At 44.7% G+C, this 14,234-nt stretch overlaps 1 pseudogene; it reads left to right on the forward strand.

Moving 5' to 3' along the window:
• Positions 1 to 3,358: 3,358 nt before the first annotated feature.
• On the forward strand, positions 3,359 to 3,851 carry LOC136479650 (uncharacterized; annotated as a pseudogene).
• The last annotated feature ends 10,383 nt before the right edge of the window (positions 3,852 to 14,234 follow it).

A 14,234-nucleotide genomic window follows, 5' to 3' on the forward strand; every position in this document is an offset into this window, starting at 1 on the left:
GAGCTCAACTTCATCAACAACCCATCGCTGGTGCCTGATGCAGCTGTCACCGCCTATGTGGATATGTTGCTGATGATCTGCTAGAGCAGGCCGTCATGGCGATCAGGGCTGCCATGCGCCTAAGCAACAAGGAGCTGGCCGAAGCACTAGCGGCTATAGCACAAGAGACTTAGGAGGTTGAGATGGAGGTTCCCTGAAGCTTAGAGGCAAAACCGGTGTTGTTGCGTCTGTGATCCATGTATTGTAGACTAGAGTCTGCACTGGCTAGTCTCCTGCTGGTGGAGTTAGGAATGCCTAGGTTCGTGATGAGTTCTTGTGAAACGTGGACTAAATGTTGTTTGAGAGCTTGTGGTGGCGAAACTTATGCCTATAACGGTTGTACAACTCTTTAGTACGTAATAAGCCCATGTAGAACCTCAAACCTTCGCAGCAAAGGCTGCAGATGGTAACGCCCCTCGCACATGTAATAACTGTTTGCTACCTTCTTATTATAAATCAAAGCCAGAAAACCGGATCTTTCAAAAAAAAAATAGATCAACGTTAGTCTGAACCTTTCTGCACACAGGACAAGGAAGATTTGCAAATTTGAGAATTAAAGCAAGTATGAGCACTTAAGTGCAAGGCCTGATACATACCCTCATGAATCATCGACCGAAATGCATTCCCAAATCTAGCCGGTCTCAACGAGAGTTTCATTTCCATTTAATAAGCTACCACATAAGAGATTTGATGATGTGGCAACGTTTTTAAGAAGAGAGAGAAGAAATGGGTTTTATGGGGGATGAGAGTTAAAAAATTAAATGTCTATAAAACCATTGGATGAGAGTGGGTGTTTAATCCATGTTTCATTTCATTCAATATTTTTGGAAACAATACAATGAAACTCTCCACTAAGACTGGCATGTAATGCCTTTTACAAGACGTGAAATCATCATGGGGAGCCATAGTGGTACAAACAACGCCACAATGGAGATCGCGAAGACACAAACTACATATGGAGCAATATGAAGCACAGAAAAACAGACTAACACAGGTTAATTAACATGATGAAGAGACATGTGCACTCAAGAAAAATATATAATGAGAAAATAAAGTTGGAAAATAGAAATGAATCTCTTAAAATAATAAAAACACCACTACTGAAAAAAAAACATATATATGTTGATGTCGACACAAAAATATGGTGATGTGATCAACACACAATAAGCTGGAAGGATCTGCTTAGAGTAAGCCCGGAGATCCGCTTGGCTTCAACACAGGACCAGCCGATCATGTGAATCCCGAAGGTGTGCCGGTCAATTTGACCTGCAATTGACAAGTAGAGAAGGTCTTATTAGTAGTTTAAGGCGGAACATGCCGGTTTTGCCCAGACAATTCTAAGTGTGCTGCTTCGAGAGCAGCCAAACGGGAGAATCGACTAAATAGCCGATACGAGGAGAAATCGATGGTTAAGGACTGTGATGTTCATGGGTCATGACTGATTTATGATAACAAGTACAATGCACCTAGATATAAGTAAAATCATCTGCTAGGTGGATATAACCATTGTAAAGCATTAAGCCAATAAGTTTAACGAGAAGAGATATAACTTGCGAATAAATCGAATGTCCAATACAAATGAATCTACAAATGCCATGAATCTAATTTGTTACCATCAATAGTGAGGTTTGACCGGATCGATACAACTATGATAATGATAACAAACTAAAGTCAAAGAATCTATAAAACCATCTATATTGACAGGTTCATGAAAAACATGCTATATGTGTGAAACCACAGGCGAATCGGCTAAAATAGCCGATTCAGGTAGAAAAGGGATTACAACATGTGAACAATCGATTGTTTAATATGGATAGATCTATAAACTCATCAAATCTAACCTGCTATCCTTAATAGTGGGGTTCGACCGGATCGATGCCAGCCATGATAAAGATAACAGATCAAGCCTTTAAAATAAACAGATCTATTCACATTTAACAGAATCATGAAGACACTATAAGCATTAAAATACTGGCAATCGGCTATTTAGCTCATGCAGGCATAGCAAACAGCCAAGGCCACGCCTGGTCGAAAGCAAATATGTCGACTAGCATACTCCAATTTAAAATGCTAACAGTGGGGATCGACCAGATCGTTACAGCCATAATAGCGAGCTATAGATCAGATTCAACTAGCTAGTAAACCTTATCAAGATCAGATATGCCTTAGCCACGTACTATGCACGACCGAGATTGAAGGAGAACGGTCGATAAAACATAATCCATCGTTCGAAGTAAGAACCATCGCAATGTGACAAAAAAACGATGGACTAAAAGGATATGAGGCCGATCTAGATCGATCTCGATCGGGCAGGTTGATATTTTTGAAAGAGTAAAATGCAACAGTGGTCCATCAACTTGTACCGAAGTTTCACTTAGGTCCATCAACTCTGAAAGTGGGTTTTTGGGTCCATCATCTTTGTCAGTGGTGCATTCCTAGCCCATACCGCTTTGTTCCAGTTTTTAAACGACGTGGCTGTCCATGTGGCGTCCACGTTGGATTTGGTGGAAGTTTTGGCGCCAAAATGGTTGGTGGAAGAATGCATTTAAGTCCTTACCTGAATTATTAAATGGCAACCCATCCTCCTATCTCTCTTCCTCACTCTCCACCGGCTACAGCGCCTGTCCGCGTCGTCGCCTGACAGCACGCCGGTCTTGACGAGCAGCGTGCAGTCCCGGAGGCTGAGGTCGAGCCTCCCGGACAGCGCGTCGACGGCGCTCTCCCATCCGCCCGCGGGCCACTGTGGAAGCAGTCGGCTGCCGCAGGCGCGGGGCCATGACCGCCGGGCATGTGGGGCGAGCGCTGGGCTGCCTCCGTCGGGCGCAGGGCTGCCTCCGTCGGGCCGCTGGAGCGCGGAGGCGACCGGGATCCAAGCGCAGGCTGCTGGCTGCACAACGGCGCCTGCCCGCGCGCATCGACAAGGACCTCGACCCGCCGAGCAGGACCATTTCAATGCGGGCGACTCCAATAGTCAACGTCCATCTAGCGCAGCGCCCGCCGCTCATCGATGCGCCGGCAAGAATGAATTCTAGCCTCACGGCCACATTCACGTAGCTAGAGCCTAGAGATCACACCACGTGAACACATTTTGACCTGGCACCTCCATTTCCAGCCACTGATCGATCAACTGAGCTGCTTTAGCCCTCGATCCGTAGCATCGTCGCTGGTAGTAGCATCCAATTAGTAGTATATAAACATCCATTCGCCAGCAGCGTGCTGCACGCCTGCACACCCACACCTCGCCGCGGCACTAGTTCCCATCGTCGCCCGTCGAACCGGCAGGAGCTAGCGGTCCTTGGTGCCCCCCTGCACGCAGACCATGGCCAGCCTCGTGTCGCGGCCGCGCCACAGCATCCAGATGTACTGGGCGCGGAGGAGTTTACCAGTGCCTGGGCTCGCCGTCGCGGCGCCTCAAGGTGGCCCGCCTGGGCGGCGGCAAGTCGCGGGCTTCTCTGCCGCCGCCGCGTCGTCGGTGGAAGGGCATCCGGTTGGCGCGCCGCGCCGCGGCGTTGCTGGCGGCGCCGACGCTCCTGCTCGCGAGGCTCCGGGACGCGTACGTCGACGCGATGGTGGCGGTGGGCGGGTCCGGCGTGCGGCCCTACGCCGCGCTGGCCAGGTCTCGCAGCGGCGCCGAGGCCGGGCTGTGGGACAAGCGGGTGCCGCGGGCGCTCCGGGAGCTGCTTGCGAGGCTGCAGATCGGGCACCCCGAGGCCAAGAGCCGGGCCATGGACGGGCTGCTGGACGCGCTGCGCAGGGACGAGCGGAGCGTGCTGGCGATGCTCGGCCGCGCCAACGTCGACGCGATGGTGTAGCTGCTCACGGTGTCGGCACCTGTGGTCTGGGAGAAGGCCTCCACGGTGCGTGTGCCGGGGAGTGGCGTAGGGGCGCCCGTGGCCTGCCTCGGCAGTGCCCGGAGACGGGGGTCGCCGGAGCTTCCGGCAGCGACGCAAGCGGCGGCGCCATGGGCGGCGGGTGGCGCCACGGTCCAGCAGTCCGACCATGACGTGGACAACTCCTTCGTCCACCAACGCCCGCCGCACCTCCGGCACCGCCGAGAGGTTCCTGAGCGCGCCGGCCACGGCGGTCTAGAAGACGGAGTCCCCCGTCTGGCAGATCTCCACGAGCGCGCCGGCGCTACCGTGTCCGACGACCGCGCGGACAGCGGACAGGCGCTGCAGCGTGAGCGCGGCCTTCTCGCGCGCCACGAGGCTGCCGGACTCCGCCAGCATGACGAGCGGCGGCAGGACGCCCTCCGCCTCGTCCCGCTCCGCCCCTGGGAGTCGGTGGCGGACGTCCAGGTTGTTGATGACAGCCTGGTAGCGGGTGATGGTCTGGAAGCAGCGGAGCTCCTGGGAGAAGTCCGGGAGGCCGATGGTGTGGTGCAGGATGCGGTTGGTGCCGTAGTCGTTGGAGAAGTCTAGAGGGGCTGCCTACAATTTTACCCAATGCTCTACGCCCTCGCGTGACGAGCATATGCTTATTGATCGAACCTGGATGCCACATGGACAACCACGTCGATTAAAAAACTGGAACAAAGCGGTATGGGTCAGGAATGCGCCACTGACAAAGGTGATGGACCCAAAAACCCACTTTCAGAGTTGATGGATCTAAGTGAAACTTCGGTATAAGTTGATGGACCACTGTTGCATTTAACTCTTTTTGAAACTAATGACAATAAGAACATCAGCAAGATCGGTAACTTAATGAATCTACCCGAAGGATGCCACCCTTAGGTAGAGCCAATAACTTGACCTTAATTTAATTCGAGCAGTGGAGATCGAACTTAACCGATGCAGCCGTACTTGAACTAGATAAGGATCGATAACTAACCTATACTAGAGCTCATAAGAGGTCGGTCAGACCAATGCAGCCTTACAAAAAAAAAGTATAAGTCATGATGGTACTTACAGACAAGCCGGAGATCGGCCGGTCCAATGCAGTCCTGCTTGTTGAAGAACTCGTCGAGATCTACATTACTCCTACTCCTAAGGGTTGGCATGAAGCCGAAAAGGTAAAGACTATTTTGATTGATTGAGATATATTTGGTATAATAGCCGGGGGTTTATATTTATACCCTGGGCTGATAAGAGTCCTAAACGAATATAACTAGATAATAAAAAGAAATATCAAGATACATGGACTCTAATTTCTCTTATGCAGAATCCTTGTTGATGAATCTTCCTTGTTTGATACGTGCCCTTGCTTCTTCCATTAATAGTTGAGTTGCATCTGAACGTCATGTTTTATTCCTAATAAAATAATATTTCTTTTTGGACTCCTGTTTGCGTCTTCTCTTGCTTTCCATATTCACGTGGAGTCATTGCCGATGAATAGAATATGTGCGTGTCCTTGTCGAGCAAATGGAATATCCTATTTGATCGTCCATGTAAAATGTACAAGATATTTTTTAGAGTCCCATGCAAGCACCACTTCTTTTTCCTTGATTGACCGAGTCTGGAAACCCTCTCTATATTAGCCTGGTATATACGTGTATATATGCATCCTTAAAACGTCAGCAACAGGAATAATCAATACCTCTTTTTTTTAATTAATCGTGTGCATGCATGCCTTTGCCTTCCTTTAATCCTCTAGCTTCTCTTGCCTTTTCTTCTATTCACATGATGCACACATTTGCCGTTCCTTGCCGAGTATTTGAAATATTATAATCTTTATTTCATGGCAACGAAAGACCGATTTAGCTTCTTTCAACACATATACACGCAATCAAAATAGTACGCCATATCGGACCTCCAGCATGTACAATTGATGACAGCTGATTCTCCGTTACCAGTTTGATATCTCAACATGACTTACTGGGCTGTCTAGACAAACAAGCCGAAAGTCTCTTCACAAATATTCATTGAATTGTTGGCTTACTTCTGTAAACTCGATAGGCAATAAAATTATCAAATTTTGGTGTCAACACATGCCCCCAAGTTCGAAGTATGAATTTTCATGCTTTGAACTATTTTGATCCAATGGTCATCTTTCAGGGAGCTAAGGAATTTACTGGCAGCAATATTACCTCATTCCAAGCCTTACCTACACATATGAACTTTGAAGTGTCTATCACACCATCTTGGGTGGTTGAGGAATGGAACAGATTAGAATCCAGTCATCCTCGCTTTTCCTGCTCAGAAAACTTACGCTTTTGAAAGATTTTCAAATTAAAACATAGCTTTGCTCCTTAAATGATTCACTCAGATCGCTCAGTGTGCATAGTTCCTTATCGAAGCATTGTTTTGTCTCTCTTTATCCTACTTCTAAAAAGCCTATGTGGAGTTCAGGTAGGGATAAAATATGAGCGTACTTACCTTGTATATATTGTAAAGTCAAATCCTGGATCCAAGAAAAGAAGTGTCATACTCTTATATCAAGATGTGCATGTGTGTGGAATATTTGATGGCTAATCTAATTCTACTATGCTCTTCGAAACATATTTCTCTCTTGTGAAATATTTTTTTTGCGAGAACATGGGCTATCTTTTTTCTTATTTTTTCTCTTTTTTTACTTTGGACCTCTTTTGTCCATTTTTATATACTTTTGCATAACACATGTCTCTTCTTGCGACAAAATTTTGAGAGAAATACTTTCAAGAACTTGGAGCATTTATCCTGATATAAAACCTAACAAACATCCCTGGTAGGAGCAGAACATTTTGAGGTGGATGAAAAATATGTTTTTGCGTACTCCCAGTGTAGAAGCAACATATATATGTGGCGTGTACGTGATCTTGATCTTGGGAGCATGATAAATCTCTCAACAAGGGTCAACAAGACTTGAAAAAACTCAACACAAAGTAAGCAACTTATGTGGAAGGCTTTTAATGAGACTAATATATGGTCTTGGTAGGAATTTCAACATCATTGAGGAGACGAGCTATTGATTTTGAATTTTTGTAAGAAAATTCCCAAGCACTCTGTAAAAGAAGCAAGGTTCCTTTCAGCATACCATATCTCATCGATCAACTACTTAGATGACATGATTCCCTATGATAAATTGTTTACAAGTGATAGGGAAAGCAAGGAATAAAGAATACGTGAGCCAAGCATAGAGGGGCATGTACCTTATATCTGCATGTATGTTCCTCCACCCTGAGCCGATGAGTGCCTTTCTGCCTCCATTTGAAATTCCTCTTTGTTTTGAAATCAGCTCCTCAATCTACGTGCTGGCACAGCAAGAAAGGATTCTGATCTCGACCGCTCTGAATATCTCTTCACCTTATGATAGCAAAAGTGATGCAGTGGTCCAGTTTCCGGTAGCACGTCATGAATCATCTCTTCGAGGCTTCTGAACAACGGTGCGTGGTCATCATAATAAAACAGGTCCGGCATGCAGCTGCATCATAGCCCAGACTCCTCCATGTCCTTCGCTCGTCCACCGGCTATGCCTCTTATTGAAAAGAAAACCGAGAGCCGATGAACCAAGGGCCAATGAAGAAATTCAACTTTGTTTACTTTGGGTTTACCATGATCGATTTGAGCTTCTGCTTTAGCTGATTGGGAATGACATCTTGAAATAATGAATGTAATCGGCTGTTGGCCATATATGAAAGTACCCAAAACAGTTAGGGTTATCATCAGCATTAAGGCCAGATGCCTGTTCTTCTTGTTTGCTTGATAGGGGAGGCGGACAATTCTGGATCGAAGAGCGAGTAGCAGATGGACATCGATAAATTCCTCCGGCGCTAGCCGAATACCAACAAACACAGGATTAATATTGCCAGCTAATCGGCTTGCACGTGCATGGGCCACGGCCCTGATGATGGTAAAGCTGATTGATCCACTTTGCTGGGTGCCCTGGCTGCATCCATCGGCTGGTACGTTCAGGACAGCCGTCACCGTCACACTAGCTACTGGTCATCCGGGGTTCTCTTTTTGCCTGATTCAGACGTTCGTTGATTAGCTCTTGTTGATGATGCTTTGGCACTAAATATGACTTACCAGCTGCCCACTATATATATTCTTTCCTTTTGCCTTTCCTCAAGTAAACAACCAGCAAAAATGCCGATAAATTTGGAGTATCAGATCCCAGGAAAAAAACACAATCGACTGACGACTGTCACTAATGGTTGAAGGGCTACATCGGTTGACTTTGTAATGGACCCGTCCAAATATTCCAGATAGACCTTGAGTCTCAAGGAGCCCTGGTTCACAGCCGATTCTATTTCAGGAGAAGCGATCGGCATGTATATGAAACCAATTTGCCGATCACGTACATACAACCAGTCTGCTAGCCATGTGCACGCACATATATCTTTTTATAAGCCAACTTGATCCTGATTCCGACTAGCTCCCTTTTCTTCATGTTTCCTCAAGCAGCACACCCCCTGAACTTTTCCCTAAGACAACTCCTGTAACTTCAGTTATCATGGCAATAATGCTCCAAGCTTTATTCAATGCATCTAACCGATGAAAATTAGATCCTCCTTTAATTATTTCGTAGCAATCATCGCCTATTAACTATAAATATTCTAGAACGTCTGAACTTAGAATATGTGTCCATCAACTTCTTGTACATTTTAATAGCTGATGGATGAGCTCAAGACAAATTCTCCATGTATCTACGAATCGCATAGTACAGATGTCGTAGAGAATTTCTGACAATTCCGACTCCAGAAAGTTGCCTTGTGCTGATTTTATTTTTTGTCCTGACCGAACTATGCTTGATCATTATGAATAGTCTTCTTGTAAATTCCATGTCAGTACGTTGCCTTCTAGCCGAACCCAAGTCAGGTTTAGCTATCTGAACATGTTTGGACATATTAACAGGAGATCTCGGTCATATTTTCCTTTGCTATCCAGAAACCATCAGCTTTACGCTCCTTGCAGATCTATTAGAGACTCCATCGGCTTGTATGTCTAGCCATTTAGCCTGGGACTCCATTGGCTTTTTGAGCCATAAAGAGCCGATGTACTAGTATGACTACAACACTATTGGCTCCATATATAGCCGATCAGAACCATGTATATGCAAACGTAACACATTTGGATTCCGGCTCCAACTCCAATCCCTTGGTCGAATATGCAGTTATCCGAATATTATAATTCATACCGTCTCGTGCAAGAAAAATCCACTTCGCGTCCTGATCTGGCTCTGTGACTTTCATCGGTTCCGTCAGATCATTTTGAAGAAATTCCTATCGCTGTACCAAAAGCCCATATGTCGTCGGCTTTATGCTCTCGATCTGTTTGTATCGGCTGTCCTAATGAGATTTTATTATTAGACTGTAAATAGCCAATGTGCTGATATTAGTCTGGCACCTCTTCAGATTACACTTGTACAAATATCGACTGTCCATATGACTATTGTGAATTTTTTTTTGCTGCCGATGTTCTCTAAGCCGATATCCCTCTTCAGGTTCCCTTAGGAAAATCCGATTATTCAAATGTCTCGGCCAACACACTTTTCACCTTGCCTTTCATGACCATTAATAGTAGCCGATGCTTCGAAAAATATTTAGTCGATAATTTGTTGCAGCAGTCTTGTACCAAGATAAAGCGTTGACCTTCCCAGCAGACAACAACTAGATAAAGCGTTGACCTTCCCAGCAGACACCTTGATAGATGGCCGAATAAATGCTAATATCAGCCTCTTGTCGTCAATGAACATCATGGCCTCTTTTTCTTAAATGTGTCGCTGCAAGTTTATAACAGCACAGCAGTAACCTGGCGCGCATTGCTTAGTAGCACCACACGAACGACACACAATCCCCTCCGTGTTAGCACTCTTCTCCTGCTACGCGGCAAGTCACTCTTCAACCGTTTAAACCAATTTGGGAGCAGTGACTTCATTCAGCTGATGGAACCACCTGTTGGACCGATTGGCTACTTATCTGACAATAAAATATTTCCCTCGGCCAAATATCCTTGTTTTTAATCCAAGTGCCGATGCCCCATCCAACCAGAATCAGCTTCTTGGAGGCAATGAGTATGACCATCAGCATCTCCCTCTGATATTTCTTTTTGCGTGATTCCTGAAACCGGCTATCACATGCCGAGACTTCTTGTACCATGCATGTAAGGCCTTGACTGTCAAAGCTAGTAGCCAATTCTACACAGGACAATAGCATCTAGACTCCGTGTGCTTGACATGGTCTGATGGGCAACCAAGACGAACTAGCCAAAAATCTTCTTGGACCTATCGGTTACTCACTTGACAATAAAATATTTTCACTGGCCAAATATTCCATCAGACAATCTCTTCTAATCTGAGTGCTGATACTCCCCAAATAATAGATTAGTCCTATCAGCTTTGGCTTGCTTCAACGAATGGCAATGTGGTAGTTTTATTGGTGACAGTCGAACCAATCTGATGCTGTCGAAATAAACGCCTGCCGAATGAACCTAATTAAGATATAAATTGGCTTTGAAATGGACGTGCAAAATATCTAGCCGAATCGATCACGGATGTCGGTCTTGATGAAACTATTGATCGAGTATTTTTCTGGGCCGACTGAGGCGTCTGATAGGAAGTATTGAATATTCCCTAAGCCGGCCCGTTGTACAACCTGTTGAGTGATTGGTGAGGTTGGCTGCTGGACTGAATACACTTGGTTTTGTCCAGTAGGCTGCTGAACTGTCTGAGTAACAGGGGGACTTGGAGATTGTTGAGCTGGTGATTGCCCCCCTGTCACTTGACGTTGACCTTGCCCCCTGCTCCTAGCAGGGACTTGTACTTGTCCCTACGTGGTTAGCTGAGCTTGAGGGTCTAGGATTTGTCCTCCTAGGGTTTGCTGCACTGGTGGCTGCTGACACTGCCCATCATTCGGCTGCTGGCTAGAATTAGTCACATTGTTTCCCACAGCCGAAGGGTTGAAGTCATTAGAATATGCTGGCCCAATTTGATCAACTTGCGCTCCATAGATGACTTGCTTCATAACATTGCCAATTGAGTTAGCCAGCACCCGATTATGATTTGTAAGAGCTTCACTAATGGTCTTGTGGACTAATTGGGCAGTAGCCGTTGCTTCAGCTTCGTCACTTCATCCATGTAAGAGGACAGTTGGTAGTGGAGTCTTCTGAATGACTGATTCTCACGTCTTGCTATAGGACAGCATACACTTCTGATGGAACTCCTCCGCTGCTTGATCAATAAGCGCTCTCTGGTCTTCATGTAGATCTTCACGATTGACCATGAGGACCGCTTGATTATCCATCAGACGATTGTGGTCCCACCAGACATGCCAAAAAGTGTGTCAACACAAAAATATGGCGATGTGATCAACACACACCAAGCTGAAAGGATCTGCTTGGAGTAAGCCTAGAGATCTGCTTGGCTTCAACACAGGACCAGCCGATCCTGTGAATCCCAAAGGCGTGCCAGTCAATTTAACCTGCAATTGATAAGGAGAGAAAGTCTTATCAGTAGTTTAAGGCAGAATATGCCGGTTTTGCCCAAACAGTTCCAAGTGTGTTGCTTCGAGAGTAGCCAAATGGAAGAATCAACTAAATAGCCGATACGAGGAGAAATCGACTATTAAGGACTGTGATGTTCGTGGGTCATGATGGATTTATGATAACAAGTACATTGCACCTAGATATAAGTAAAATCATCAGCTAGGTAAATATAACCAGTGTAAAGCACTGAGCCGATAAGTTTAACAAGAAGAGATATAACGTGCGAACAAATCAACTGTCTAGTACAAATGAATCTACAAACGCTCTGAATCCAATTTGTTACCATCAATAGTGAGGTTCAACCAGATCGATACAACTATGATAATGATAACAAATTAAAGCCAAAGAATCCTTAAAACCATCTATATATTGACAGGTTCATGAAAAACATGCTATATGTGTGAAAGTACAGGCGAATCGGCTAAAATAGCTGGTTCAGGTAGAAAAGGGATTACAACATGTGAATAATCGACTGTTTAATATGGACAGATCTATAAACTCATCAAATCTAACCTGCTATCAATAACAGTGGGGTTCGACCAGATCGATGGCAGCCATGATAAAGATAATAGATCAAACCTTTAAAATAAACAGATCTATTCACATTTAACAGAATTATGAAGACACACTATAAGCGTTAAAATACTGGCAATCGGCTATTTAGCCGATGCAGGCATAGCAAACGGCCAAGGTCACGCCTGGTCGAAAGCAAATCTACCAACTAGCATACTCCAATTTAAAGTGCTAACAGTGGAGATCGACCGGATCGTTACAGCCATAATAGCGAGCTATAGACCAGATTCAACTAGCTAGTAAACCTTCTCAAGATCAGACATGCCTTAGCCGCGTACTATGCATGATCGAGATCGAAGTAGAACGTCCGATAAAATATAATCCGTCGTTCAAAGTAAGAACCATCGCATTGTGACAAAACAAACGATGGACTAAAATGATGTGAGGCCGATCTAGATCGATCTCGATCGGGACATGTTGATATGCTGAAACTAATGACAACAAGAACATCAGCAAGATTGGTAACTAATAATCTATCCCGAAGGATGCCACTCTTAGGTAGAGCGATAACTTGACCTTAATTTAATTCGAGCAGTAGAGGTCGAATTTAACCAATACAGCCGTACTTGAACTAGATAAAAATCGATAACTAACCTAGAGCTCTAACCTATACTAGAGCTCGTTCAGAGGTCGGCCGGTACTGATGTAGTCCTTACAAACAAAAGTATAAGCCATAACGGTACTTACAAATAGCCAGAGATCGGCCGGACCTGATGCAGCCCTGCTTGTTGAAGAACTCATCGAGATCTATATTACTCCTACTCCTAAGGGTTGATGTAAAACCGAAAAGGTAAAGACTGTTTTGATTGATTGAGAGATATCTGATACAATAGCTGGGGGTTTTATTTATACCTTAGGCTGATAAGAGTCCTAAACGAACACGACAAGATAATAAAAAGAAATATCAAGATACGTGGACTCTAATTTCCTTTATGCAGAATCCTTACTGATGAAGCTTCCTTGTTTGATACGTGCCCTTGCTTCTTCCATTAATCATTGAGTTGCATCTGGACGTCATGTTTTATTCCAAATAAAATAATATTTCTTTTTGGACTCCCGTTTGCCTCTTCTCTTGCTTTCCATACGTGGAGTCCTTGCCGATGAATTGAATGCGTGCGTGTCCTTAATTGTCAAGCAAATGGAATATCCTATTTGATCGGCCATGTAAAATGTACAAGATATTTTCGAGAGTCACATGTAAGCATGACTTCTTTTTCCTTGATTGACCGAGTCCGGAAACCCTCTCTATATTAGCCTGGTATATACGTGTATATATGCATCCTTAATACGTCGGCAACCGGAATAATCAATATCTCTTTCTTTTAATTAATCGTGTGCATGCCTTTGCCTTCCTTTAATCCTCTAGCTTCTCTTGCCTTTTCTTCTATTCACGTGATGCACACCTTTGCCGTTTCTTGCCGAGTATTTAAAATATTATAATCTTTCTTTCATGGCAACGAAAAGACCGATTTAGCTTCTTTCAACACATATACACGCAATCAAAATAGTACGCCATATCGGGCCTCCAGCATGTACAATTGATGCCAGCGGATTCTCCGTTACCAGTTTGATATCTCAACATGACTTACTAGGCTGTCTAGACAAACAAGCCAAAAGTTTCTTCACAAATATTCATTGAATTGTCGGCTTACTTCCGTAGATTCGATAGGTAATAAAATTATCAAATTTTGGTGTCAACAGTTCCTAAACCCTGAAAGATAACGGATAATTCCTCCATCCAAATTGTTATCATTAGTACAAGAATGGTTTTAGGAGATATGCTCTTTTATCTGTCTACAAATAAGGTTAAAATGTGTATCTATCTTTAAAAATACCCATCAATTTCAGACCAGTCGACACAATTTCAGACCGGCGTTGTGGAAAAAATCCTATGCGACGGTGTCGTATAAGACCTGCATGTGGGGACGGAGCCTAACCGTATGTGTGATCACCGCTCCTAATTACCTGCATGTGAGACCCATATCGGATTAACAGAGGATGTCGCACGGAAGGTCTTGTGCGATTGTGGTAGATGGTGTCGGCGTGGTCGGCTTACATCGAAGTAGAGCGGTGGCATGATAGTTCAAAACTTCAAATGTACAGTACAGTTTACCGCGACTTTTCACGTACGATGTGGTCAACATTCAACAGTCACACACGATTGTGTATATATATTTGTACTTCCAGCTGCAATCAATCACTCGACTCCATGAACGCCTTCAT

The sequence above is a fragment of the Miscanthus floridulus genome, chromosome 9, assembly GCF_019320115.1.
Source record: "Miscanthus floridulus cultivar M001 chromosome 9, ASM1932011v1, whole genome shotgun sequence".
Taxonomy (NCBI): domain Eukaryota; kingdom Viridiplantae; phylum Streptophyta; class Magnoliopsida; order Poales; family Poaceae; genus Miscanthus; species Miscanthus floridulus.